This window comes from Castor canadensis, chromosome 14 (genome assembly GCF_047511655.1).
Source record: "Castor canadensis chromosome 14, mCasCan1.hap1v2, whole genome shotgun sequence".
Lineage (NCBI taxonomy): Eukaryota > Metazoa > Chordata > Mammalia > Rodentia > Castoridae > Castor > Castor canadensis.
In genome coordinates this window covers 7125538-7150717 of record NC_133399.1, presented here as the reverse complement: position 1 = coordinate 7150717, position 25180 = coordinate 7125538, and the positions used below count along the sequence as shown (strand labels likewise).

Below are 25180 nucleotides of genomic sequence, written 5' to 3'. Positions count from 1 at the left end.
TCCAGAGTGGTTGTACTAGTCTACATTCCCACCAACAGTGTAAGAGGGTTCCTTTTTCCCCGCATCCTCGCCAGCACCTGTTGGTGGTGTTGCTGATGATGGCTATTCTAACAGGGGTGAGGTGGAATCTTAGTGTGGTTTTAATTTGCATTTCCTTTATTACTAGAGATGGTGAGCATTTTTTCATGTGTTTTCTGGCCATTTGAATTTCTTCTTTTGAGAAAGTTCTGTTTAGTTCACTTGCCCATTTCTTTATTGGTTCATTAGTTTTGGGAGAAATTAGTTTTTTAAGTTCCCTATATATTCTGGTTATCAGTCCTTTGATGTATAGTTGGCAAATATTTACTCCCACTCTGTGGGTGTTCTCTTCAGTTTAGAGACCATTTCTTTTGATGAACAGAAGCTTTTTAGTTTTATGAGGTCCCATTTATCTTGCTATCTCTTAGTTGCTGTGCTGCTGGGGTTTTGTTGAGAAAGTTCTTACCTATACCTACTAACTCCAGAGTATTTCCGACTCTTTCTTGTATCAACTTAAGAGTTTGGGGTCTGATATTAAGATCCTTGATCCATTTGGAGTTAATCTTGGTATAGGATGATATACATGGATCTAGTTTCAGTTTTTTGCCGACTGCTAACCAGTTTTCCCAGCAGTTTTTGTTGAAGAGGCTGCTATTTCTCCATCATATATTTTTAGCTCCTTTGTCAAAGACAAGTTGCTTATAGTTGTGTGGCTTCATATCTGGGTCCTCTATTCTGTTCCACTGGACTTCATGTCTGTTTTGTGCCAGTACCATGCTGTTTTTATTGTTATTGCTTTGTATTATGGTTTGAAGTCACGTATTGTGATACCTCCTGAATTGTTCTTTTGACTGAGTATTGCCTTGGCTATTCGTGGCCTCTTGTGTTTCCATATAAATTTAACAGCAGATTTTTCAATCTCTTTAAAGAATGTCATTGGAATTTTGATGGGAATTGCATTAAACATGTAGATTACTTTGAGGAGTATCGACATTTTTACTATGTTGATTCTACCAATCCATGAGCATGGCAGATCTCTCCACTTTCTATAGTCTTCCTCAATCTCTTTCTTCAGACGTGTATAGTTTTCCTTGTAGAGGTCTTTCACATCTTTTGTTAGGTTTACACCTAGGTATTTGATTTTTTTTGAGGCTATTGTAAATGGAATTGTTTTCATACATTCTTTTTTCAGTTTGCTCATTGTTATTGTATGGAAATGCTAATGATTTTTCTATGTTGATTTTATATCCTGCTACCTTGCTATAGCTGTTGATGATGTCTAGAAGCTTCTGAGTAGAGTTTTTTTTATCTTTAAAGTATAGGATCATGTCATCTGCAAATTGGGATATTTTGACAGTTTCTTTACCTATTTGTATTCCTTTTATTCCTTCTTCTTGCCTAATTGCTCTGGCTAGGAATTCCAGTACTATGTTGAATAGGAGTGGAGATAGTGGGCATCCTTGTCTGGTTCCTGATTTTAGAGAGGATGGTTTTAGTTTTTCTCCATTAAGTATAATGCTGGCTGTAGGTTTGTCATATATAGCTTTTGTAATGTTGAGGTACTTTCCTTCTATTCCTAGTTTTCTTAGAGCTTTTATCATGAAATGATGTTGGATCTTATCAAAGGCTTTTTCTGCATCTATTGAGATGATCAGTGGTTTTTGTCTTTACTTCTATTAATGTAGTTTATTACGTTTATTGATTTTTGTATGTTGAACCACCCCTGCATCACTGGGATGAAGCCTACTTGATTGTGGTGAATAATCTTTTTGGTGTGTTGCTGAATTCGGTTTGCCATTATTTTGTTGAGGATTTTTGCATCAATGCTCATTAAGGAGATTGGTCTATAGTTCTGCTTTTTGGAGGTGTCTTTGCCTGGTTTTGGGATAAGTGTAATACTGGCTTCATAAAATGTGTTCGGCAGGTTTCCTTCCCTTTCTATTTCTTGGAACAGTTTAAGGAGGGTTGGTATCAGTTCTTCTTTAAAGGTCTGATAGAATTCACGAGAGAATCCATCAGGTCCTGGACTTTTCTTTTTGGGGAGTCTCTTGATTGCTGCTTCAATTTCATTTTGTGTTATAGGTATATTCAGGTGATTAATTTCCTCTTGGTTCAGTTTTGGATGATCATATGTATCTAGAAATCTGTCCATTTCTTTTAGATTTTCAAATTTATTTGAATATAGGTTCTCAAAGTAGTCTCTGATGATTTCCTGGACTTCCATGGTGTTTGTTGTTATCTCCACTTTTGCATTCCTAATTCTACTGATTTGGGTTTTTTCTCTCCTCATTTTAGTCAGGTTTGCCAGAGGTCTATCGATCTTGTTTATTTTTTCAAAGAACAAACTTTTTGTTTCATTAATTCTTTGTATGGTTTTTTGGTTTCTATTTCGTTGATTTCAGCTCTTATTTTTATTATTTCTCTCCTTCTATTTGTTTTGGGATTTGCTTGTTCTTGTTTTTCTAGGAGTTTGAGATGTATCATTAGGTCTTTGATTTGGGATCTTTTAATCTTTTTAATATATGCACTCATGGCTATAAATTTTCCTCTCAAGACTGCCTTAGCTGTGTCCCATAGGTTCCGGTAGGTTGTGTTTTCATTTTCATTGACTTCCAGGAACTTTTTAATTTCCTGTTTTATTTCATCGATGATCCATTGTTCATTAAGTAATGAGTTATTTTGTTTCCAGCTGTTTGCATGTTTTTTGTCTTTACTTTTGTTGTTGAGTTCAACTTTTACTGCATTGTGGTCAGACATTATGCATGGTATTATTTGTATTTTCTTATATTTGCTGAGACTTCCTTTGTGCCCTAGGATATGATCTATTTTGGAGAAGGTCCATGGGCTGCTGAGAAGAATGTATATTGTGTAGACGTTGGATGAAATGTTCTGTAGACATCTACTAGGTCCATTTGATCTATTGCATATTTTAGATCTTGGATTTCTTTATTGATTTTTTGTTTCGATGACCTATCTATTGATGATAATGGGGTGTTAAAGTCTCCCACAACCACTGTGTTGTCGTTTAAATATGCTTTTAGGTCTTTCAGGGTATGTTTGATGAAATTGGGTGCTTTGACATTGGGTGCGTACAGATTGATGATTATTATTTCCTTTTGGTCTATTTCCCCTTTAATTTGTATGGAATGTCCTTCTTTATCTCATTTGATCAATGTAGGTTTGAAGTCTACTTTGTCAGAGATGAGTATTGCTACTCCTGCCTCTTTTGGGGGGCCATTGCCTTGGTAAATCTTCTTCCAGCCTTTTATCCTAAGCATATGTTTATTTCTGTCAGTGAGATGAGTCTCCTGTAAGCAACAAATTGTTGAATCTTCTTTTTTAATTCATTTTGTCAAACGGTGTCTTTTGATGGGTGAATTAAGTCCATTAACATTAAGCGTTAGTACTGATAGGTATGTGGTGATTCCTGTCATTTAGTTGTCTTAGTTGTTTGAAGGTTTGATTGTGTGTACCTAACTTGATGTTACTCTCTACTGTCTTGCTTTTTCTTATCCTGTCGTTTGTTGCTGCTTGACTTTTCATGGTCAAGTGGGGTGTCACTTTCTGTGTGCAGGATCCCTTGCAGAATCTTTTGTAGTGGTGGCTTTGTGGTCACATATTGTTTTAGTTTCTGCTTATCATGGAAGACTTTTATTGCTCCATCTATTTTGAATGATAGCTTTGCTGGGTAGAGTATCCTGGGGTTGAAGTTATTTTCATTCAGTGCCCGGAAGATCTCACCCCACGCTCTTCTTGCTTTTAATGTTTCTGTTGAGAAGCCTGTTGTGATTTTGATGGGTTTACCTTTGTATGTTACTTGTTTCTTCTCTCTTACAGCCTTCAATATTCTTTCCTTAGTTTCTGAACCTGTTGTTTTAATGATGATATGTCGTGGAGTAGTTCTATTTTGATCTGGTCTGTTTGGTGTCCTGGAGGCCTTTTGCATCTGTATGGGAGTATCTTTCTCTAGATTTGGGAAATTTTCCATTATTATTTTGTTGAATATATTACGCATTCCCTTCGCTTGCACTTCTTCTCCTTCTTTGATGCCCATGATTCTCAAGTTTGGTCTTTTGATGGAGTCAGTGAGTTCTTGCATTTTCTTTTCACAGGTCTTGAGTTGTTTAATTAATAGTTCTTTGGTTTTTTCCTTTAATTACAATTTCATCTTCAAGTTCTGAGATTCTGTCTTCTGTTTGTTCTATTCCGCTGGATTGGCCTTCCGTTTTGTTTTGCAGTTCTGTTTTGTTCTTTTTTCTGAGGTTTTCCATATCCTGGCAGTTTTCTTCTTTAATGTTGTCTATTTTTGTCCTGAGTTCATTTATCCGTTTATGCATTGTGTTCTCTCTTTCACTTTGGTGTTTATACAGTGCTTCTATGGTTTCCTTTATTTCTTCTTTTGCTTTTTCAAATTCTCTATTTTTGTTGTCTTGGAATTTCTTGAGTGTCTCCTGTACATTTTGGTTGACCCTATCCAGTATCATCTCTATAAAATTCTCATTGAGTACCTGTAGTATATCTTCTTTTAAATTATTGTGGGCTTCATTGAGTCCTTTGGCATAGTTTATCTTCATTTTGTTGGAGTCTGGATCTGAGTTTCTGTTCTCTTCATTCCCCTCTAGTTCCTGTACTAATTTTTTGCTATAGGGAAACTGGGTTCCTTGTTTTTTCTGTCTTCCCGTCATTGTCCTTGGTGTTGTTACAGTCCCTATACTGTGTGCAATTAAGTATTTTCTAGCTTGTAATAATAACAATGGTAATATTTAGAATGGAAGGGTGAGCTGAGATGGAAAGCAAGAAGTTAAAGAAAGGGGGAAAACAAATATATAGGCGAGAGAGAGAAAGCAGAACAAGGTATCAGACAAGAGAGTTTCAAAGGTATAAACAGGGAGTGTTAGTGTACTAATCGACAGTAAGCTGAACAGACATTAGAGAGACAGAGAGAGGATTGAAAATCAAAGATAAAAAAATAAAAAATAAGTAAATGAAAGAAATATCTATATATAAAAATGAATTAAAATAGAATGGAAAATAGAAAATTAAAAAAAAAACCAAACAAAAAACTTCCTAGTTTATATGCAATGCAGTTTCAGTCTTAATAATTTGGGTTTCCGTCTCAATCTCCAGTCCTGGAGTTGGTGCCTCAGATGTTGTTCTGTAGTTGTCTCATCAAAGGGGATGCATAAAGTAGAACAAAACTACACACTCACACACACACACACACACACACATACACACACACAAAAAACCCCACCAAGTGTCCCAAGTTCAAATACGATACAGTTTCAGTAAGTTTTTCGGCTTGCAGGTGTAATTCGGTTGTTCTCTCAATGGTAGGGAGAAAAAGAAAAAAAAGCGTCTGGAGACAGTTCTGAGAGTGGTATCTGCAACTGTGGCTTGCCTGCCTGCTGCTCTCAGCCTGTAGCTGGCGGCGTTATTTATGCAGATCTCTGGGGTGAGCTAGCACTCACCTGGTCCCACAGGCTTTGTTTGTTCAGAGTTCTTCTGTGTGGGAGCCTTTGCTACAGGCTTTCCCCTTTCCAAGCACTGGGAAAGGTGACACTGCCCCCGCATTGTCAGGCCTGTGTGTTTATTTACAGTTCATGTGGGAGGTGGGTCTTCTGCCCTCTCCTCTGAAGTTTTCCTCCCACTGCCACTTTCAGAAGCTTTCCTGCTCCTGCTTACTGGGTGGTGCTGCTGCTCCTGCTGGCCGCCATGTTTATTTACAGTTCACATGGGAAGTGGGTCTTTCCTCCTCTCCTGTGGAGTTTTCCTCCCTCAGCCACTCTCAGAAGCTTTCCCACTCCTGGTTGCTGGGTGCACACCCCGCTCCTGCCAGTGGCTCTCCGGCCTGCCTGGCTTGTTTATTTACAGTCCCGGGAAGGATTCCCTTCCCCCAATCTTCAGCGCTCAGGGCACCCCACCCTCTCTCCAGCGTGTCTTAACTGTTCTTTTTGCTCATTACTCAGTTTCTCTTTTTTTCCCGGGTGGAGGTCAGTCTGTCCAGGGGGCTATGCTGCTCTGGCCCAGGCTTGTCTGTGGGGGTACCGCGGTACCACGAAGCTCACCTGGTCCACGTCTTCCCAAGCCGTATCGCAGTTTCTTAACATTATCTTGTTAACTTGTCTTTCCAGATCACATAAAAATAAGACCTCCATTCATTCTCAGATTCACTCTTAATTGTAATGATAGCCCTCTGATATGCTGCATGACAATATCTTTTCATTTATAATTGATAAATAAAAACTACACTAATTTATGAGGTGGATGTGATATTTAAATAAATGCATGCATGGTGTTAAGTGCAAATATGTCTATGTCCTCAATCATATACCATGTGTTAAAGATGTTAAAGGTGAAAATATTTATTTTTTTATTTTATTAATTTGTTTACTTATTTACTTCTCTCTGAATGGATTGTAGGTATTTTATCTCTCAGCACCCTATGCTCATGGCCTAAAGAATGCTCCCAGCATGATTACAAGTCAAATATCATGTCTTAGATGCATAAAATGATCCCCTTATTTAATATATTATATTATAATATGTCATAATATATCACATCATATTATAATATATGTTATATTATATTAATCAGAAAATTTATGAAGGGACAAGAATTACTAATCAGATATGCCACAGCAGATGTGATAAAGGGAACCAGACATGAAAATGTACTCATGTTATTTTTCTCTTTTCTGATACTCACATACAGCATATGCATCCACAAAATCATACCAACATTACAAAATTTCTTCTGCTAAGATTCTCAGAACAAAAAGATCTTCATCCTCTCATATATTTACACTGCTTCACCTCCACCACTGTCCCAAAGATGCTGGTGAACATCCAGACACAAAGTAAGATTATTAGTTTTGAAGGATGTGTAATGCAATTTTTTTTGCATTGTTTACGTTATTGGATGACTTCCTCTTGGCTGTGTTGGCCTATGACTGTTTTGTGGCCACCTGTCACCCCCTGCACTACACAGTCACGATGAAACACCAGCTCTGTGTATTGCTTGGGCTGGTGTCCTGTGTCACAAGTGTCTTGAATTCTTTTTGCAAAACTCAGTGGTGTTGCAACTGTTCTTCTGTACAGAGGTGGAAATCCCACACTTCTGGAAACCTAATCAGTTGATATGCCTTGCCTGTTCTCACATTTTTCTTAATGAAATTGTGATATATATTTCAACTATGCTGTTTGCCTCCCAGTGGCATTCTTTATTCTAAATCCAAGGTTGTGTCCTCCACCTGTGCCATTTCCAAAGCTCATGGTAAGTACAAAGCATTTTCCACCTGTGCATCTCACCTCATGGTTGTCTCCTTATTTTATTACATAGGCCTAGGTGGTTACATCAGTTCTACTGGGACTCAAAACCCACACTTAACTGCAACAGCCTCAGTGATGTACACTGTTGTCAGTCCCATGCAGAATCCCTTTATCTACAGTCTGAGGAACAAGGACATCAAGAGGGCTCTGAAAAGACTCTTTGAGAGAAAATCTTTAAAAGTGCTCATTGTCTGTGGGAGAGAAAACTTCTGTTGAGCACAGAGCTGGAAGGCTCAGAAAAAGAACTTGCAATCTTTTGATACAATGTGGGAGTCTTTCTTGTTCCTTCTATTTATTTTCTGTAATTTTTGCTTCATTTTTATTTTTGTTTGTGTTTTGTTTCTTTGATTTAAACTTCTTTACAAAATTTATGTAACTCATTTTGTAACAATTCTGCTCCTTTTATGTTAAAGCAGTGTTCACTTTATCAATTTGATACATCCTCAAGGATGTTTTCAATCGAGGATTGGAAATACTGAAGTTTCTGTTTGTCTCATGGATGATATAGATTTCTGAGCAATAGTTTCTTTTTAAATGACTCAAATCAAACTGAGTTATTTTTCCTTTATTGATTCTTTAACCAATAGTCATGTGACAATGACAATATTATCCAAGAGGAAAATCTGAAGCCCCAGTTTTGCAATCGTCAGTTCATCATTCCTATGTGTGTTACTATATTAACTTTTCTTCCTGATAATGTAGGTTTTAACACACCAGTGTGTATTGTAACTGATCTTGGGTTGTCTTCTAATGGCCAAGATTCTTATGAATCTTATAATCATTTGCAAAAGCAGATTATAAAATGCTCATCTCCATGTGAAATTTCCATGGAAAGATATGTTGAAATAAGAGATTGATTCAGTTGACCTATGACTGGCAGATGACCTAAAATACAGTGAGGAAACATTTATGATGAACTCTGAATTTCCATGAATGATATTCCTTTTTCACACTGTAAATGTGAGCACTGATATATGTTCACAGATAAGGGGGCTTACTCAATGAAAATTAGTGGACATGCTTATGTTTTACTACTGAATTATCTTTCAGTTGAGGCTTTAGAACATCCAGTGCTGCATACAAGTATGAGTCCTTCCATGCATTAAATTAAATATTCAACTTTTCTACATTTTATTACAACCATTAAAGAGGCAGTGATGAACAATAGCAATGTCACCTATTATATATCTCCTCCATGCTCAGAAATCATTTAGTCTTCATAGTCAAAGCAAGACATGTGAGAAAGTATGACTTCTTCCCCAGTCATGCACTTACAGTCCACAAGCTCTTCTATATATGCACCTATGTTCTTTTGCATAGAAATTAATCTCCATGTAGTCATTATTAAATTTGATTATATCAAATACATTTGAATCACAGGTAACTATAGATGTTGTCTTTAAATATCACAGTAATGTCAAAATTACAAAGTAGCAGGTTATTATAATCTTTTCTCTATCTTTGGGACATTGTAAGGATACATGACAAGCATTCCTAAAATCAAATGGTATAATATAATTCCTTTACTCTCAATGGAACTAAATAGTGAGAAGTTATTCAGAGCTAGACTCATCTCTTAGTGCATCTGCAGTCAGTAGTGTGTCAGCTGGCCAGGTTCTAACAACCATGCCTGGACATTCTAATTTACTGGCAACTCATCTTACTGTTGGCTTACCTAAAGTGGCTTTAGATGGGATACTGGCTTCTCTTCCACATACACTTTTGTATCCCTGCAGGATATCCTGGAGTTGTCATTTGGTTAAGGCAGGATTTGAACATAGAACAGCAGAGATACTTTTTGAGTCACACTGCCAATCCCACCCTATTCTGTTGCCAAAGAAAATTTAAAATCCTGAATACATTTAAAGTCTTGGAGTGTGTCTCCTTTCACTTCTAGCTACACCAGCTAAATGATCTTCTTAGAGAAGAAAATCAGAATGAAAGTCCAGACATCCGTGGATATTCATGGAGACTTAGTTACAGGACTTCCATGGATCCCCAAACTCATCATTGTGCCATGAAAGTAGCTATAGACAACACATATTGAATGAGTGTGGCCATGAACCAATAAAACTTTATTTACAAAGAAAAGCACAGGCTAAATTTGGCACAAAGAGTATATTTGTCAACTATTGTTCTAAACTATTGTCCCTCAGTATCAGGATAGCCTGTTTTTCAGGACCTTAGGATTCCTACATATACCAAACACCATGGATGTTCAAGTCCCTAATATAAAATAGTTTTACATTAAAAGATAATTTACCCAGAGCCTCTCATATCTTTTAAATTGTCTCTCAAACTTACTTATCTTTACCATAGTATTTAGGTAAATGAATTAAATAGACAGTTCTTCAAAAAAATAGAAATGGCAAGTGGATTAAAAAATACTCAACATTCTTAGCCATAAAGGAAATGCATATCAAAACTAATCATTTGACAGAGGATCATAATGTATCATATCCAGTAACACTTCAAAACAACCTTCAAAAATGAAAAATAAAAAAAATGTGATGACCTGAAATAAACCTGACACAGAAATAACAGTATCACGTTTCCTCTCACATTTATTTAAAAGATATAAAAATCAAAGGGGGACTATTTAGGGCCAGGAAAGGGGACAGGACAGGGGACAGCAGGAAGAGGGATGTGGGATGACTGCATATTGAGGGATCATTTGATCAAAGTGTCCTACATACACATATGAAAAATTCATAATGGGACCCAATACTTTGTACAATTTGTAGAAAGTAATAAATGAACAAAGTTCACAGATCAGAAACTGTGAATTTTTTCTGTTACTGATCAGAAACACCTTTCCTCAAAACAAGAACATAAAAATGGCAGCAGAATGTCTATGAAAAAAAATGTTCAGTCACTAATCATAGGCAGATGGCAATCAAAACCACAATGTGACACCACTGCATCCTGGTTACACTCATGATTAGCAACTAACAAATTGAACTGAAAAGACTCTGGATGGCTGGAGGCGTAACAAAGGGTAGAATATTTGCACAGCATGTTTGAGTCCCTGGGATCAATTCTGATCACTGCAAAAAGAAATGTGTTGAGGTTGGAGTGAAGGAAATTTTAATTCAGTGCTGGTTGAATGTGAATGAATACAGCCATTGTGAAGAAAAACAAGGAGGTTCCTTAAAAAAGATAATACAAATATGTGAACTAGCAATCCCATTACTCAGTGTAAGTTTAAAAAGAGGAAGTGAGTATGCCAAACAGATATGTACCTTTCCATATTTACTTCAAGATTATTCACAATAGCCAAGATATGGAAGCAAACTGTCCATTTAAAAATGAATGGAGTAGAAAACTGAAGTATAGATACACAATGGAATATTAATCAGTCCTGTAATTGTAGTAAAAATATCTATAAAAGCAGCATATTGAATGTTGCCAACACAAATCAGTAATGAATATTAGAAATACTGTACATGGAAATAGCCTGGAATAAATTCTCACACATTCTATACATGTCTTAAAGGAGCACATCATTCTCCATAATATGTACAATTATGAAGTCTTTAAATATACTAAAAAATGCTAAATAATTGAAGTGATATAATTAACACATTAAAACACCTAGATTGGGAATGCACTATTGCTCTTCAAAAATGACCACAAATGGTTTGTCTTAAGACAACACCCATGTGTAATCATTATGTAGATTGAAATTCGAGGCATGGCTTAGCTGGTTTATCTGCTTGGAATCTCATCATGGTCCAATCACATCATTGCTGATACTATGTTCTCATCTTGGGCTTAGAAGGCTGCTCTAGACTCATTCCTCATGGGACTGAGGTCATATTGTTTTGTGGTTGTTTGCCAATACTCACTTTCAGCACTAGGACCTGTCCTTGGTTTCTAGCCATGGTTTCTTCACAACATGGAAGATTAGTTGTTCACTTAGAGTAGAGCAGTCTTGACCTATAGTACACCTTCCTGAACACTGGTGAGAACTTCCCTTATACACTTCCCTATTCACTGTCCTCAATTCCTTTTCCACATTTATTCAATGAAACTCCTGTACTTTTCCTCCTCACTGAATATCCTCACTCATCAACCAGCCTTAGAGAATTCACCAGCATATCCTGGTGATGTCTCAATCAACTTGTTCTAAAATAATCATCAATACATATCACCTGCTAGGTCCTAGGCATGGAGGCCCTGACCCTCACAGTGTTTCTGTTTTATTAGGGAATGAATATTTCTGTAGCCTCTAAAATTCATATGTAAAGGACCTAACTCCCAATGGTCCCAAGTGGACAGATCACTTACTCATTATGGGCCTTATTTGTATGGATGTAGAATGAGACTCAGAACAGAACAGAACACAAAGAATGGACTCTTATAAAAACTAAATCTGAGAATTCCTAGAAGTTGCTTATCCCCAGGCAATATGTACAAAACACATATATTTAACTTTGAACTATCAAACAATTTTTCAACTTGTGTAAAGGACTTCTCATGTGTTTAAATGTTTATGTTTAATTTTTTATAAAAAAGGATGACAAAGCAAAGCATTATAGGACTTATCACTTATATCAAGGGACCACAGGCTACCCCCATGTTGAGGAGAGGAGTAATAAAATTTTTGGAGATATCAGGGCTGTGTCCCCACCACATGGGTCTTGGGGGACCCATTGGATCCACTCAAGAAAAGATCTTCAGTCTTAGAGTTTTAAGAAAGCATAAATGAGGATTGTGATGAGTTGTTAGAGATTAGATCTCTGATAGTCAAGAGAGTCTCTTGGATAGGTAATAATCATTGATTCACCTGTCATTAAGCAGGTGTCTTGGGAAAAGAGAATCAGCAAGAAATGATGCTTTCTCTGTAGAACAACATCACTCAGGGTTATGATGGTGAGAATTGGAATAATAAAGATGAAACTGTTCCTAGTGAGCTGAGAACAGAGCTTGAAGTAATTCCCTGTCATTGTCCTGCAGTGTTTGCAACCTCAGCTTGAACTGGACATGGTTGTTTTCGTGAAGAACTCATCTGGCTCAGGGACTGAAGCTTGTTCCTTTCCTCTGTCTCCTGTTATTTCATATCTTCATTCTGCATCATTGACCATCCATGGAAGAACTGGGGCTTCCATACAGCAACCTTCTATTCAGTAAAACCACCCAGGTGAATCTGAGAACCCAGCAGGTGCTGCAGCAAAGCTTCTGAAAGATGAAAGACAAGAACATTCACTTAAGGTCCCCAGAGAACAATGCAGCCCAGCCCAGAGCAAAGAGATGGCTATAGCTTGTTTAATTCTTTGATGTGATTATTTTCCATACTAGAGAGGAAAGTGAACACTGAACTCAACAATGCAGGGTCACTGGTGATAGTGAAGTGATGGCCATGGAAGCCCAGTTACAAAAGGGACTGAGAGACTTAAAGTGGGTTCAGTGTGAGTACAACATGTACCAATTTTTATCTTTTGTATTTAATCATGTGGAAAAGAGAAACAGTTCCTTACCTGTGGAAGGACAAGCAGTGACATGAGGACATTTCTGAGATGGAGCACCATGTTGATGTACTTATTATTTTCATATGTGTATTTTCTACAGGTGTCAGCATGGTAATGTCATTTTGCAATCTAAGGTATCTCTACATACTTTGGAGAGATATTTTTGTCATAAAATTATTAGTGTTATTTAGTAAAATATGTCCATCTTACTATTTATGAATTTCAAAGGGATTTTGCTCACCCATGAACTTTTAAAATACTTCTCTTCCTCTAAAAATGTATTCTTACATTCATACTGAGGTCTTTAATTCTTCTGAGATTTTTTAAGACATATGAGCTAAGGGACCACCTTGACTTTCCTCCAGCTAGACAGATGTATATGCCAGATATTATTATCTATTCAGGCTTTTCCAATCCTATTAAAATATGATCATGTCACAATTAAATGTCTTCATACAGTTAGGACAGTATATAGCCCATAAGTAGATGCAATGGGTCACACTACTAGTGGATCATACTTCTTTGCATTAATTTATATCTATGCCATTTCCAATCAAATTATAGATCATCTTGATAGTATGAGGTTTTGGGTATTATGCTAAGTTCAATTTTGTTCAATGCAGTTCTTCAGAACCATTCAATTTAACTTGTTTTCCCATTCATTGGCTGGATCTGGGTGGCTGGTGCTGGAAAAGATTGTGGGGGGGACTATTGAATTGTGCTCAATAGCCACTTTATTGAAGATCGCTTCGGTTTTTTATAAGCTGTTTTTTCACAGAGAGCATTTGGTCAGAAAAAGCATGCCAAGTATTGTGTGTCAAGGTTACATGAGTACAAGGAAGCACAGTTAAAATTAACTCTTTGTTATGTCTCGTTTAAAAATGGGAACAGGAGAGGCAGGAGAAGCACATGGTCAGCATAACTTTCTTATTTACATCTGAAGGACATGAAGCCATCTGGGGAACCTTGAACACTGTTGTTTTTCTGGACATCTAGTCCTGAGACCTTTGCCTCAGTTTCTTAGAGCTTTCTCACAAGGCCAGATACAAAATCACACAGGCACAGTCTGGTGCTGAGACTTTTGTCTCAGTTCCTTGGAGCTTTCTCACAAGGCCAGATACCAAATCACACATGCAAGGCCTGGTCTTGAGACCTTTGTCTCAGTTCCTTGGAGCTTTTTCACAAGGCCAGATACCAAATCACACAGGCATGATCCCATTGCTTGTTCTGACAATTCCCCCTTTTTCACTTTTTAAATGTAGCAATCCCAGCATGACCGTGGCCTTAGAAGTTTTGTAAGATTTTAATTGTCATTGGAGACAGGAGTATCTTATACAAAAACTGACAAGACAAAGAGTAAAGGTAATGTTAGAAGGAGAAGGAAATATTAGCAGGGAAATAGGTTTTAAAGGATAAAATCTTGTTAGAAATGCAGTCTTTAATCATGACTTTAAAAATTGTAATTCATTTTTAGCAGCAGGTGTTAAAGTCTGAGGACTGTCCAGGGCAGTATCACCTTCTAAGATAGAAAACAAATTAGTAAGTTTATAATTTGGTATACCCAGAGAAAGATGAAGCCAATTAATGTCTCCATATTTCTGATTTTTTTTCTTAATAACAAACACTGGGGAATTCCAAGGAGAAAAGGAAGGTTCTATATGTTTGTGCTCTAACTGTTCTTGAACTAATTGTTTTAAAGCCTGTAATTTTTCATTATTCAGGGGCCACAATTAAAACATTTGTCTGTTTTTTGTTTCTGTATTGCCATGGTTTGTAAAGCAGCAACTCTGGCTTTATGTTTTAAAGTACCTACATTACGACAGGCCTTTAAATAGTCCATAATATCACCAGTTTCCTTAATTGGTTGAATGAGACTTTGGCAGTCCTCATTAGCATTATCAAAAGCCAATTGACGTAGTAAGATTTTTTGCGTTTGATCTCCTCTCACCTGTTTTTCTATGGAGTCCTCCAATCTTCCTATAAAATCAGAATAAGGTTCTGTTGGTCCCTCTTGTATTTTTTATAGCTGCCTTAATATTCTGCCCGCATATTAATTTTGTCTCATGCAGCCAAAGTGACATCATGCACATGAGGCAAGGCAGCACGGGGTATATTTTTAACCTGATGAGCCTGTGACAGCCAAGCACCTGTACCAGTCAGCATCTCATATGAAACAGCCCCAACATTGCCTTGCTGCCCTAAAGCTCTAACTCTTTTGTGGGCTTCATCAGATAACCACATTTTCCATTGCAAAAACTCCGCTGATGGTAATGTCATTTTTACCACAATATGAAAATCACAGGGAATCCACCCAGTGTCATTGATCCATCTAGCCAAATATTCTTTACAAAAAGGAGAAGCAGGACCATAAGTTGCAAAAGCCTTTTTAAAGTCTTTTATAAGATTCATACCAATCCATTATAAGTGTTATTGCTATTCATATTAAACATAACAGGAAACAGCAGTCACAATTCATGTGGCCGTGGGGGGATGGGAATGCGAGCTGCTAATGAAGGGTCATTCTTTCTTTCCCAGCCCTTGTTGGGGCTAATATGTAAGTAACGCATTTCCTCTTCAATGTTCACCCTATCGGAGTGCTCTTCCCATTCCTTGTCCTCTGGTAGAGGAGGATAAAGATCAGCAGTTTCTCTTGGAGGAGCCATTGAAATTGCTGCGGTTTACTTTCAGTTTCCTCTGGCACAGTAAAGCCATAACTGAAGCATCATTTACTTTCCTTAGTGATTTTTTCCATATCTTCTTCATCTAATTCATACTCATGAAGGGATGCAACAGTATCTTTTTCTAAATTTTCTTCCCTTCTCTCTCACCCAAGTATAAGAATTACAGATTTAACCAGCGCCCATGTTATCCAAAAATGAACAGGTATTTTTTTCTCCCTTGTATGTATGCCTTTTCAACATTTTCACATGCTCGCTCCCAAACTTCTTCATGTAAAGAACCTTCCTCAGGAAACCAAGGATTATACTCACAAATTACTTCTAAACAGTCCTTTAACTGTTGTTTGGAAACTCGAGCTCCTCCTCATAATAAAAAATGATGCAAGAGTGAAAGAAAAGGCTGGACTCTGCACTGATTTTGCCCCATCTTGTCTCACTTACCTCCTTCTGTGAGGGTCTCCGCACCACTTTCAAAAGTATCCTTCAGGTTCCTGTTCAGGGTGCTAGCTGTTGCCATTTATTGGTTGGACCTGGATGACTGGAGCCAGAAAAGATGGGGGGACTATCAAATTGTGCTCAATAGCCACTTTATTGAAGATCACTTCTGTTTTTTATGAACTGTTTTTTCACAGAGAGCATTTGGTCAGAAAAAGCATGCCAAGTATTGTGTGTCAATGTTACATTAGTACAGGAAGCACAGTTAAAATTAGCTCTTTGTTATGTCTCTCTTAAAATGGGAACAGAGAGGGCAGGAGAAGCACATGGTCAGTATAACTTTCTTATTTACATCTGAAGGACACAAAGCCTTCTGGGGAACCTTTCTCACAAGGCCAGATGCCAAATTACATGGGCAAGGTCTGGTCCTGAGACCTTTGTCTCAGTTCCTTGGAGCTTTCTCACAAGGCCAGATATCAAATCATACAGGCAAGGTCTGGTCCTGAAACCATAGTCTCAGTTCCTTGGAGCTTTCTCACAGGCCAAATGCCAAATCACACAGGCACAGTCCCACTGCTGGCTCTGACACTGGATGAAACCAGAGACACCACTTGTGTGTGTACATTGAGTATCTCCACAAAATTCAAAACAGAAAGCTCTGGAATGATGCAGAAAAGATGTCACACAAGGAAATGGAGAAAAATCTCTGCCTCCTCAGCTATTATGTGTTAAAAATTCAATTATCATTTGTCTATTTGTGCCTGACATATTGCATATGATGAGAAATAACTAGTAGTTTTCCATTTGAACTCTAAAAAGTCAATCTCACAGAAGTAGAGAGTAGAAGAGTGGTTACCAGAGAGTGGGGGGTGGGGAGAGTGAAAACGGGGAAAGGTTGACAATGAGGACAAAATCACAGGAAGATAGGTTACAATTTGTGATCTCCTGAGGATTAGAATATCTAGAGATAACAATAGTCATTTTTATGCTACAAAATAGCTACAACAGAGAATTTTAAAATATTTTCAGTGGAAAAAAAGATAAATGTTTGAGGTGAATGCTGAGCCACTCACTCTGACTTGATCACTGTGTGGATATAGATTTATTGGAACAGCACATTTTATCCCAATCACATGCAGCATCATTATGCTTCAGCTAGAATGCAATTCAACATAAACACCCAATTAAACACATGATACTGAATGCTAAAGGAAAAAATATTTCTTAATATTTCATATAAAAACTGGGCAGGGTTTGGTTGTTCTTGCAGGTTTACATTTTTGAATTTTTGATTAAATCTTCTCTATGTGCTTGTTTTTCCCAAAAGGGTATTCCTCCTATCATTACACCCAAAAATACTTTATTCCTTTTGAAATATGTTTTTAATCTTCTTCTTACATTACTTCTACCCAAATGGATATAGTTGTAATTGGAATGCAGCCAGAAAAATAAAGGTTTTTTTTTTCCTTACAATGTCTCCTCTCTTTCCATTTTTCTTTTTCTTTACTAACAAAACATCTTTGGAACACTTGGCAATTCTATGGATGGAACCCAGGACCTTGATCTTGACTGTGCTAGACAAGTTGTGGTGGTGCTCACCTGTAATCCATGCTACTGCAGGCATAAGTAGGAGGAATCCTAACCAAGGCCAGTTCTGAGGAAATATACAAGGCCCAACTAAAAAACAGCTAAAGCCAAAGAAAAAAGGATGGAGGGGGAATGAATTGTTCATGTGTCTGCCTAGCAAGTGTGACACACTAAGTTCAAAGCTCATACCACAAAAAAGTAACTAATAATATAAACAACAGAACATAGGGCTAACAGATGGATTAACAAAGAAAATATTTCAATTGATCATCACTGAACAATAGAAATTATTATTTTTTACCTTCCTGTATTTAACTTAGTGTGTACATCATATTTTCATCATTAGATTTTAGGAATATATGATGCCTTTACAGGTCAATCATTTCTCTATAGTGCCTGATGCAAGATCATCACTAAATTGTATACCTCCAGAGCATAAATGTACTAACATGTAAAAATAGTTGAATCCATAGCCTCTAGGAAAAAGAGGACAGGATTTTCAAATTTAGAAATGGCAGGAGCAGACTGATATGTAACACATAGGAATTCACATCTTAACTGTAGAATACAGAAGGCAGAATTTATGTCAAGTTTTATTGTTCATGATTGTGTCAGTGTCTTTTTTCTCATTTTTTCCTTGTGACTTCAACCACATGTGGTTAATGAATGAGTGAAGAATTTCAGAATTTCTCCTTCTGGTAATTCCAGTGGACCTCAGGGTGCAACCCATTGTCTTTGGACTGTTCCTGTCCATGTAACTGCTCTTTGTGATTAAGAATCTGCCCATCATCCTGGCCACCATCTCAGACTCCCACCTGTACATGCCAACGTACTTTTTCCTTTGTGGATATCTGCTTCACATTCACAACTGGCCTAAAGATGCTGGTGAACATTGCAACACACAGAAAGGTGATAAGTTATGAAGATTGCATCACTCAAATGCATTTTTTTCTACTCTTTGCAAGATTGAACACTTTTCTGCTGACTGTGATATCCTATGACCTCTTTGTGGCCATCTGCCACCCCCTGCACTACACAGTCATCATGAATTCATGGCTCTGTGTGTTGCTAGCTCTGGTGTCCTGGATGGTAAGCTTCCTGAATTCCATCCTAAAAAGGTTAATAGTGCTACAACTGTCCTTCTAAATAGGCATGAAAATCCCATACTTTTTCTGAACTTAATCAGGCTGTCCACCATGCATGCTTGATGCTTTTCTTAATGATGTGATTTGGCAGCTCTGGTGATGACTTGCTGACCTCTTGCTGGTACTCTTTTCTCTTACTCTAAGTCAGTTTTTTTCCATCTGTTCAATATCATCAGCTCAAGAGAAGTACAAAGCATTTTCCACCTGTGTGTCTCACCTCTCAGTGGTCTCCTTATTTTATAGCACAAGCATAGGAAGGTACCTTAGTTCTGCTGTGCCCCAAAACTCACACTCCACTTCAATAGCTTCAGTAATATACAGTGTGGCTGCCCCCATGCAGAACTGCTTCATCTATAGTCTGAGGAACAAAGACATCAACAGTGCTCTGAGACCGCACTGAAGTGTTCTTTCCAGACAGAAACAATGAAACAATTGTTCTGAGATTAAGTAAGTGCCCATGATTGTGGGACTCAAGCCTCAAGGTCAGAGATGGGGTTATTTGATTAGATGGGTGAATTAGAAATTTCCCCTTGTATTTTGCTTCTAGAGTTTGTCTTTTTCTGATTTCAGGATTTTACTACAATTTATTTTAAAAATTTGCTCTTATACTTTTTCTCTCTATGACATTCAACACACTACATTTTGTCATTTTCAAAAACTCTTCCAAAAATTTTACACAATGGAATTTTACTCAGCCATGAAGAAGAATAAAATCTTATCATTTGCAGGTAAATGGTTGGAACTAGAGAACATCATTCTGAGTGAGGTCAGCCAAGCTCAGAACACCAAATTCATATGTTCTCCCTCATATGTGGAATTTAGGTCTAGGGCAAATGCAGCAACGTGGTTGGACTTGGATCACATGATAAGGGGAGAGCACAATTGGGTGATATAGAAATAAGTAGAAAACCCAAAACATGAAAGTATTTGATGTCCCCACTCCAGAGGAGCTAATACAGAAACCTTAAAGCAACAAAGGTTATCATGAGAAGGGAATCAGTAACCAGGGTAAAGATCAGTTAGAGGCCCCGGGCCACCAGTTGCCCACTACAGATGGCGTGGGAAGATGAGGACCAGGAGAGCTTTACTCCCACATACAAGCCTGGGCCAGAGCAGCATAGCCCCCTGGACAGACTGACCTCCACCTGGGGAAAAAAGAAAAACTGAGTAATAAGCAATAAGAACAATAAAGACATGTGGGAAAGAGGGTGGGGCACCCAGAGTGCCGAAGATTGGGGTAAGGGAATCCTTCCTGGGACTGTAAATAAACAAGCCGGGTGGGCCAGAGAGGCTCTGGTGGGAGCAGGGGTGCGTGCCCAACAACCAGGAGTGGGAAAGCTTGTGAGAGTGGTGGAGGGAGGAAAACTCCACAGGAGAGGAGGGAAGACCCACTTCCCACGTGAACTGTAAACAAACATGGCAGCTGGCAGGAGCAGCAGCACCACCCAGAAATCAGGAGCAGGAAAGCCTGTAAAAGTGGCTGTGGGAGGAAAACTCCACAGGAGAGGGGGAAGACTCACCTCCCACATGAACTGTAAATAAACACACAGGCCTAAAAATGCGGGTGCAATGTCACCTTTCCCAGTGTGCTAGGAAAGGGGAAAGCTTGTAGCAGAGGCTCCTGCACAGGAGAACTCTGAGCAAACAAAGCCTGTGGGGCCAGGTGAGTGCTAAGTTCACCCCAGAGATCTGCATAAATAATGAAGCCAGCAACAGCAGGCTAACAGCAGTGGGCAGGCAAGCCACAGCTGCAGATACCATACTCAGAACTGTCTCCAGACTCTTTTTTTTCTTTTTCTCCCTACCCTTGATGAGAGAACAACTGAATTACACCTGCATGCTGAAAAACTAACTGAAACTGTATTGCATTTGAACTTGGCACACTTGGTGGGGTTTCTTTTTTTTTTGGTGTGTGTGTGTAGTTTTGTTCTAATTTATGCATCCCCTTTGATGAGACAACTACAGAACAACATCTGAGGCACCGTCTCCAGGACTGGATCCTGAGAGAGACACCCAAATTATTAAGACTGAAACTTCATTGCATTTGAACTTGGAGGTTTTTTTTTTTTAATTTTCTATTTTTCATCTTATTTTAATTCATTTTTACATATAGATATTTCTTTCATTTTCTTATTTTTTATTTTTATTCTTATCTTTCTTTTTTAAATTATTTTTGATTTTCAATCCTCTCTCTGTCTCTCTAATGTCTGTTCAGCTTACTGTCAATTAGTACACTAATGTTCCCTGTTTATACCTTTGAAACTTTCTTGTCTGATACCTTGTTCTGTTTACTCCTTCTTGTCTGTGTATTTGTTTTCCCCCTTTTTTTAACTTCTTGCTTTCCATCTCAGCTCACCCTTCCATTCTAAATATTACCATTGTTATTATAACAAGCTAGAAAATACTTAATTGCACACAGTACAGGGACAGTAACAACACCAAAGACAATGATGGGAAGACAGAAAAAACAGGGAAACCAGTTTCCCCACAGCAAAAAATTAGTACAGGAACCAGAGGGGAATGAAGAAAACAGAAACTCAGATCCAGACTCCAACAAAATGAAGATAAACTATGCCAAAGGACTCAATGAAGCCCACAATAATTTAAAAGAAGACATACTACAGGTACTCAATGAGAATTTTATAGAGATGATACCGGATAGTGTCAAACAAAATGTACAGGAGACACTCAAGAAATTCCAAGACAACAAAAATAGAGAATTTGAAAAAGCAAAAGAAGAAATAAAGGAAACCATAGAAGCACTGTATAAACACCAAAGTGAAAGAGAGAACACAATAAATAAATGCATAAATGAACTCAGGACAAAAATTGAAAACATTAAAGAGGAAACCACCCAGGATATGGAAAATCTCAGAAAAAAGAACGAAACAGAACTGCAAAACAAAACAGAAAGCCAATCCAGCAGAATAGAACAAACAGAAGAAAGAATCTCAGAACTTGAAGATGAAATGGTAATTAAAGGAAAAATTGAAGAACTATTAATTAAACAACTCAAGATCTGTGAAAAGAAAATACAAGAACTCACTGACTAAATCAAAAGACCAAACTTGGGAATCATGGGCATCGAAGAAGGAGAAGAGGTGCCAGTGAGGGAATGCATAATATATTTAAAGAAATAATAATGGAAAATTTCCCAAAACTAGAGAAAGATATTCCCATACAGCTGCAAGAGTCCTCCAGGACACCAAACAGACCAGATCAAAATAGAACTATCCCATGACATATAATCATTAAAACAACAAATTCAGAAACTAAGGAAAGAATATTGAAAGCTGTAAGAGAGAAAAAACAAGTAATATACAAAGGTAAACTCATCAAAATCACAACAGACTTCTCAACAGAAACATTAAAAGCAAGAAGAGCGTGGAGTGACATCTTCCGGGCACTGAATGAAAATAATTTCAACCCCAGGATACTCTACCCAGCAAAGCTATCATTCAAAATAGATGGAGCAATAAAAATCTTCCATGATAAGCAGAAACTAAAACAATATGTGACCACAAAGCCACCACTACAAAAGATTCTGCAAGGGATTCTGCACACAGAAAGTGAATCACAACTTAACTATGAAAAGACAGGCAGCACCAAACCACAGGAAAAGAAAAAGCAAGACAGTAGAGAGTAACCTAAACTTAGGTACACACAATCAAACCTTCAAACAACTAAGACAACTAAATGACAGGAATCAACACATACCTATCAGTACTAATGCTTAATGTTAACAGACTTAATTCATGCATCAAAAGGCACCGCTTGTCGAAATGGATTAAAAAGGAAGATCCAAAACTTTGTTGCTTACAGGAGACCCATCTCACTTACAGAAATAAGCATAGGCTTAGGATGAAAGGCTGGAAGAAGATTTACCAAGCCAATGACCCCTGAAAACAGGCAGGAGTAGCAATACTTATCTCTGACAAAGTAGACTTCAAACCTACATTGATCAAATGAGATAAAGAAGGACATTCCATACTAATAAAAGGGGAAATAGACAAAAAGGGAATAATAATTATCAACCTGTATGCACCCAATGTCAATGCACCCAATTTCATCAAACATATGCTGAAAGACCTAAAAGCATATATAAACGCCAACACAGTGGTTGTGGGAGACTTTAACACCCCATTATCATCAATAGATAGGTCATCAAAACAAAAAAATCAATAAAGAAATCCAAGATCTAAAATACACAATAGATCAAATGGACCTAATTGATGTCTACAGAACATTTTATCCAACTTCTACACAATATACATTCTTCTCAGCAGCCCATGGTACGTTCACCAAAATAGATCATATCCTAGGGCACAAAGCAAGTCTCAGCAAATATAAGAAAATAGAAATTATACCATGCATACTATCTGATCACAATGCAGTAAAAGCAGAACTCAACAACAAAAGTAAAGACAAAAAACATGCAAACAGCTGGAAACTAAATAACTCATTACTTAATGAACAATGGATCATTGATGAAATAAAAGAGGAAATTAAAAAGTTCCTGGAAGTCAATGAAAATGAAAACACAACCTATCAGAACTTATGGGACACAGCTAAGGCAGTCCTGAGAGGAAAGTTTATAGCCATGAGTGCATATATTAAAAAGACTGAAAGATTCCAAATCAATGACCTAATGATACATCTCAAACTCCTAGAAAAACAAGAACAAGCAATCCCAAAACAAATAGGAGAGAAATAATAAAAATAAGAGCTGAAGTCAAAGAAATAGAAACAAAAAAAACCATACAAAGAATTAATGAAACAAAAAGTTGGTTCTTTGAAAAAATAAACAAGATCGATAGACCCCTGGCAAACCTGACTAAAATGAAGGGAGAAAAACCCAAATTAGCAGAATCAGGAATGCAAAAGGGGAGATAACAACAAACACCATGGAACTCCAGGAAATCATCAGAGACTACTTTGAGAACCTATATTCAAATAAATTTGAAAATCTTAAAGAAATGGACAGATTTCTAGATACATACGATCATCCAAAACTGAACCAAGAGGAAATTAATGACCTGAACAGACCTATAACACAAAATGAAATTGAAGCAGCAATCCAGAGTCTCCCCAAAAAGAAAAGTACAGGACCTGATGGATCTCTGCTAAATTCTGTCAGACCTTTAAGAAGAACTGATACCAACCCTCCTTAAACTGTTCCATGAAATAGAAAGGGAAGGAAAACTGCCAAACACATTTTATGAAGCCAGTATTACACTTATCCCAAAACCAGGCAAAGACACCTCCAAAAAGGAGAACTATAGGCCAATCTCCTTAATGAACATTGACGCAAAAATCCTCAACAAAATAATTGCAAACCGAATTCAACAACACATCAAAAAGATTATTCACCATGAGCAAGTAGGCTTCATCCCAGGGATGCAAGGGTGGTTCAACATATGAAAATCAATAAATGTAATAAACCACATTAACAGAAAGAAAGACAAAAACCACTTGATCATCTCAATAGATGCAGAAAAAGTCTTTGATAAGATCCAACACCATTTTATGCTAAAAGCTCTACGAAAACTAGGAATAGAAGGAAAGCACCACAACATTATAATAGCTATATATGACATACCTACAGCCAGCATTATACTTAATGGAGAAAAACTGAAACCTATCCCTCTAAAATCAGGAACAAGACAAGGATGCCCACTATCCCCACTCCTATTCAACATAGTACTGGAATTCCTAGCCAGAGCAATTAGGCAAGAAGAAGGAATAAAAGGAATACAAATAGGTAAAGAAACTGTCAAAATATCCCTATTTGCAGACGACATGATCCTATACCTTAAAGACCCAAAAAACTCTATTCAGAAGCTTCTAGACATCATCAATAGCTATAGCAAGGTAGCAGGATATAAAATCAACATAGAAAAATCATTAGCATTTCTAAACACTAACAATGAACAAACTGAAAAAGAATGTATGAGAACAATTCCATTTGCAATAGCCTCAAAAAAAATCAAATACCTAGGTGTAAACCTAACAAAAGATGTGAACAACCTCTACAAGAAAAACTATATATTTCTGAAGAAAGAGATTGAGGAAGACTATAGAAAGTGGAGAGATCTCCCATGCTCATGGATTGGTAGAATCAACATAGTAAAAATGTCAATACTCCCAAAAGTAATCTACATGTTTAATGCCATTCCCATCAAAATTCCAATGACATTCATTAAAGAGATTGAAAAATCTACCATTAAATTTATTTGGAAACACAAGAGGGCACGAATAGCCAAGGCAATACTCAGTCAAAAGAACAATGCAAGAGGTATCACAATACGTGACTTCAAACTATATTACAAAGCAATAACAATAAAAACAGCATGGTACTGGCAAAAAACAGACATGAAGACCAGTGGAACAGAATAGAGTACCCAGATATGAAGACACACAACTATAAGCAACTTATCTTTGACAAAGGAGCTACAAATATACGATGGAGAAATAGCAGCCTCTTCAACAAAAACTGCTGGGAAAACTGGTTAGC

The 25180-nt window shown here is 37.3% G+C and overlaps 2 pseudogenes; both read left to right on the top strand.

Moving 5' to 3' along the window:
- Positions 1-6736: 6736 nt before the first annotated feature.
- On the top strand, positions 6737-7566 carry LOC141416531 (olfactory receptor 1571-like; annotated as a pseudogene).
- Positions 7567-12706: 5140 nt separating this feature from the next.
- On the top strand, positions 12707-19066 carry LOC141416530 (olfactory receptor-like protein OLF4; annotated as a pseudogene).
- The last annotated feature ends 6114 nt before the right edge of the window (positions 19067-25180 follow it).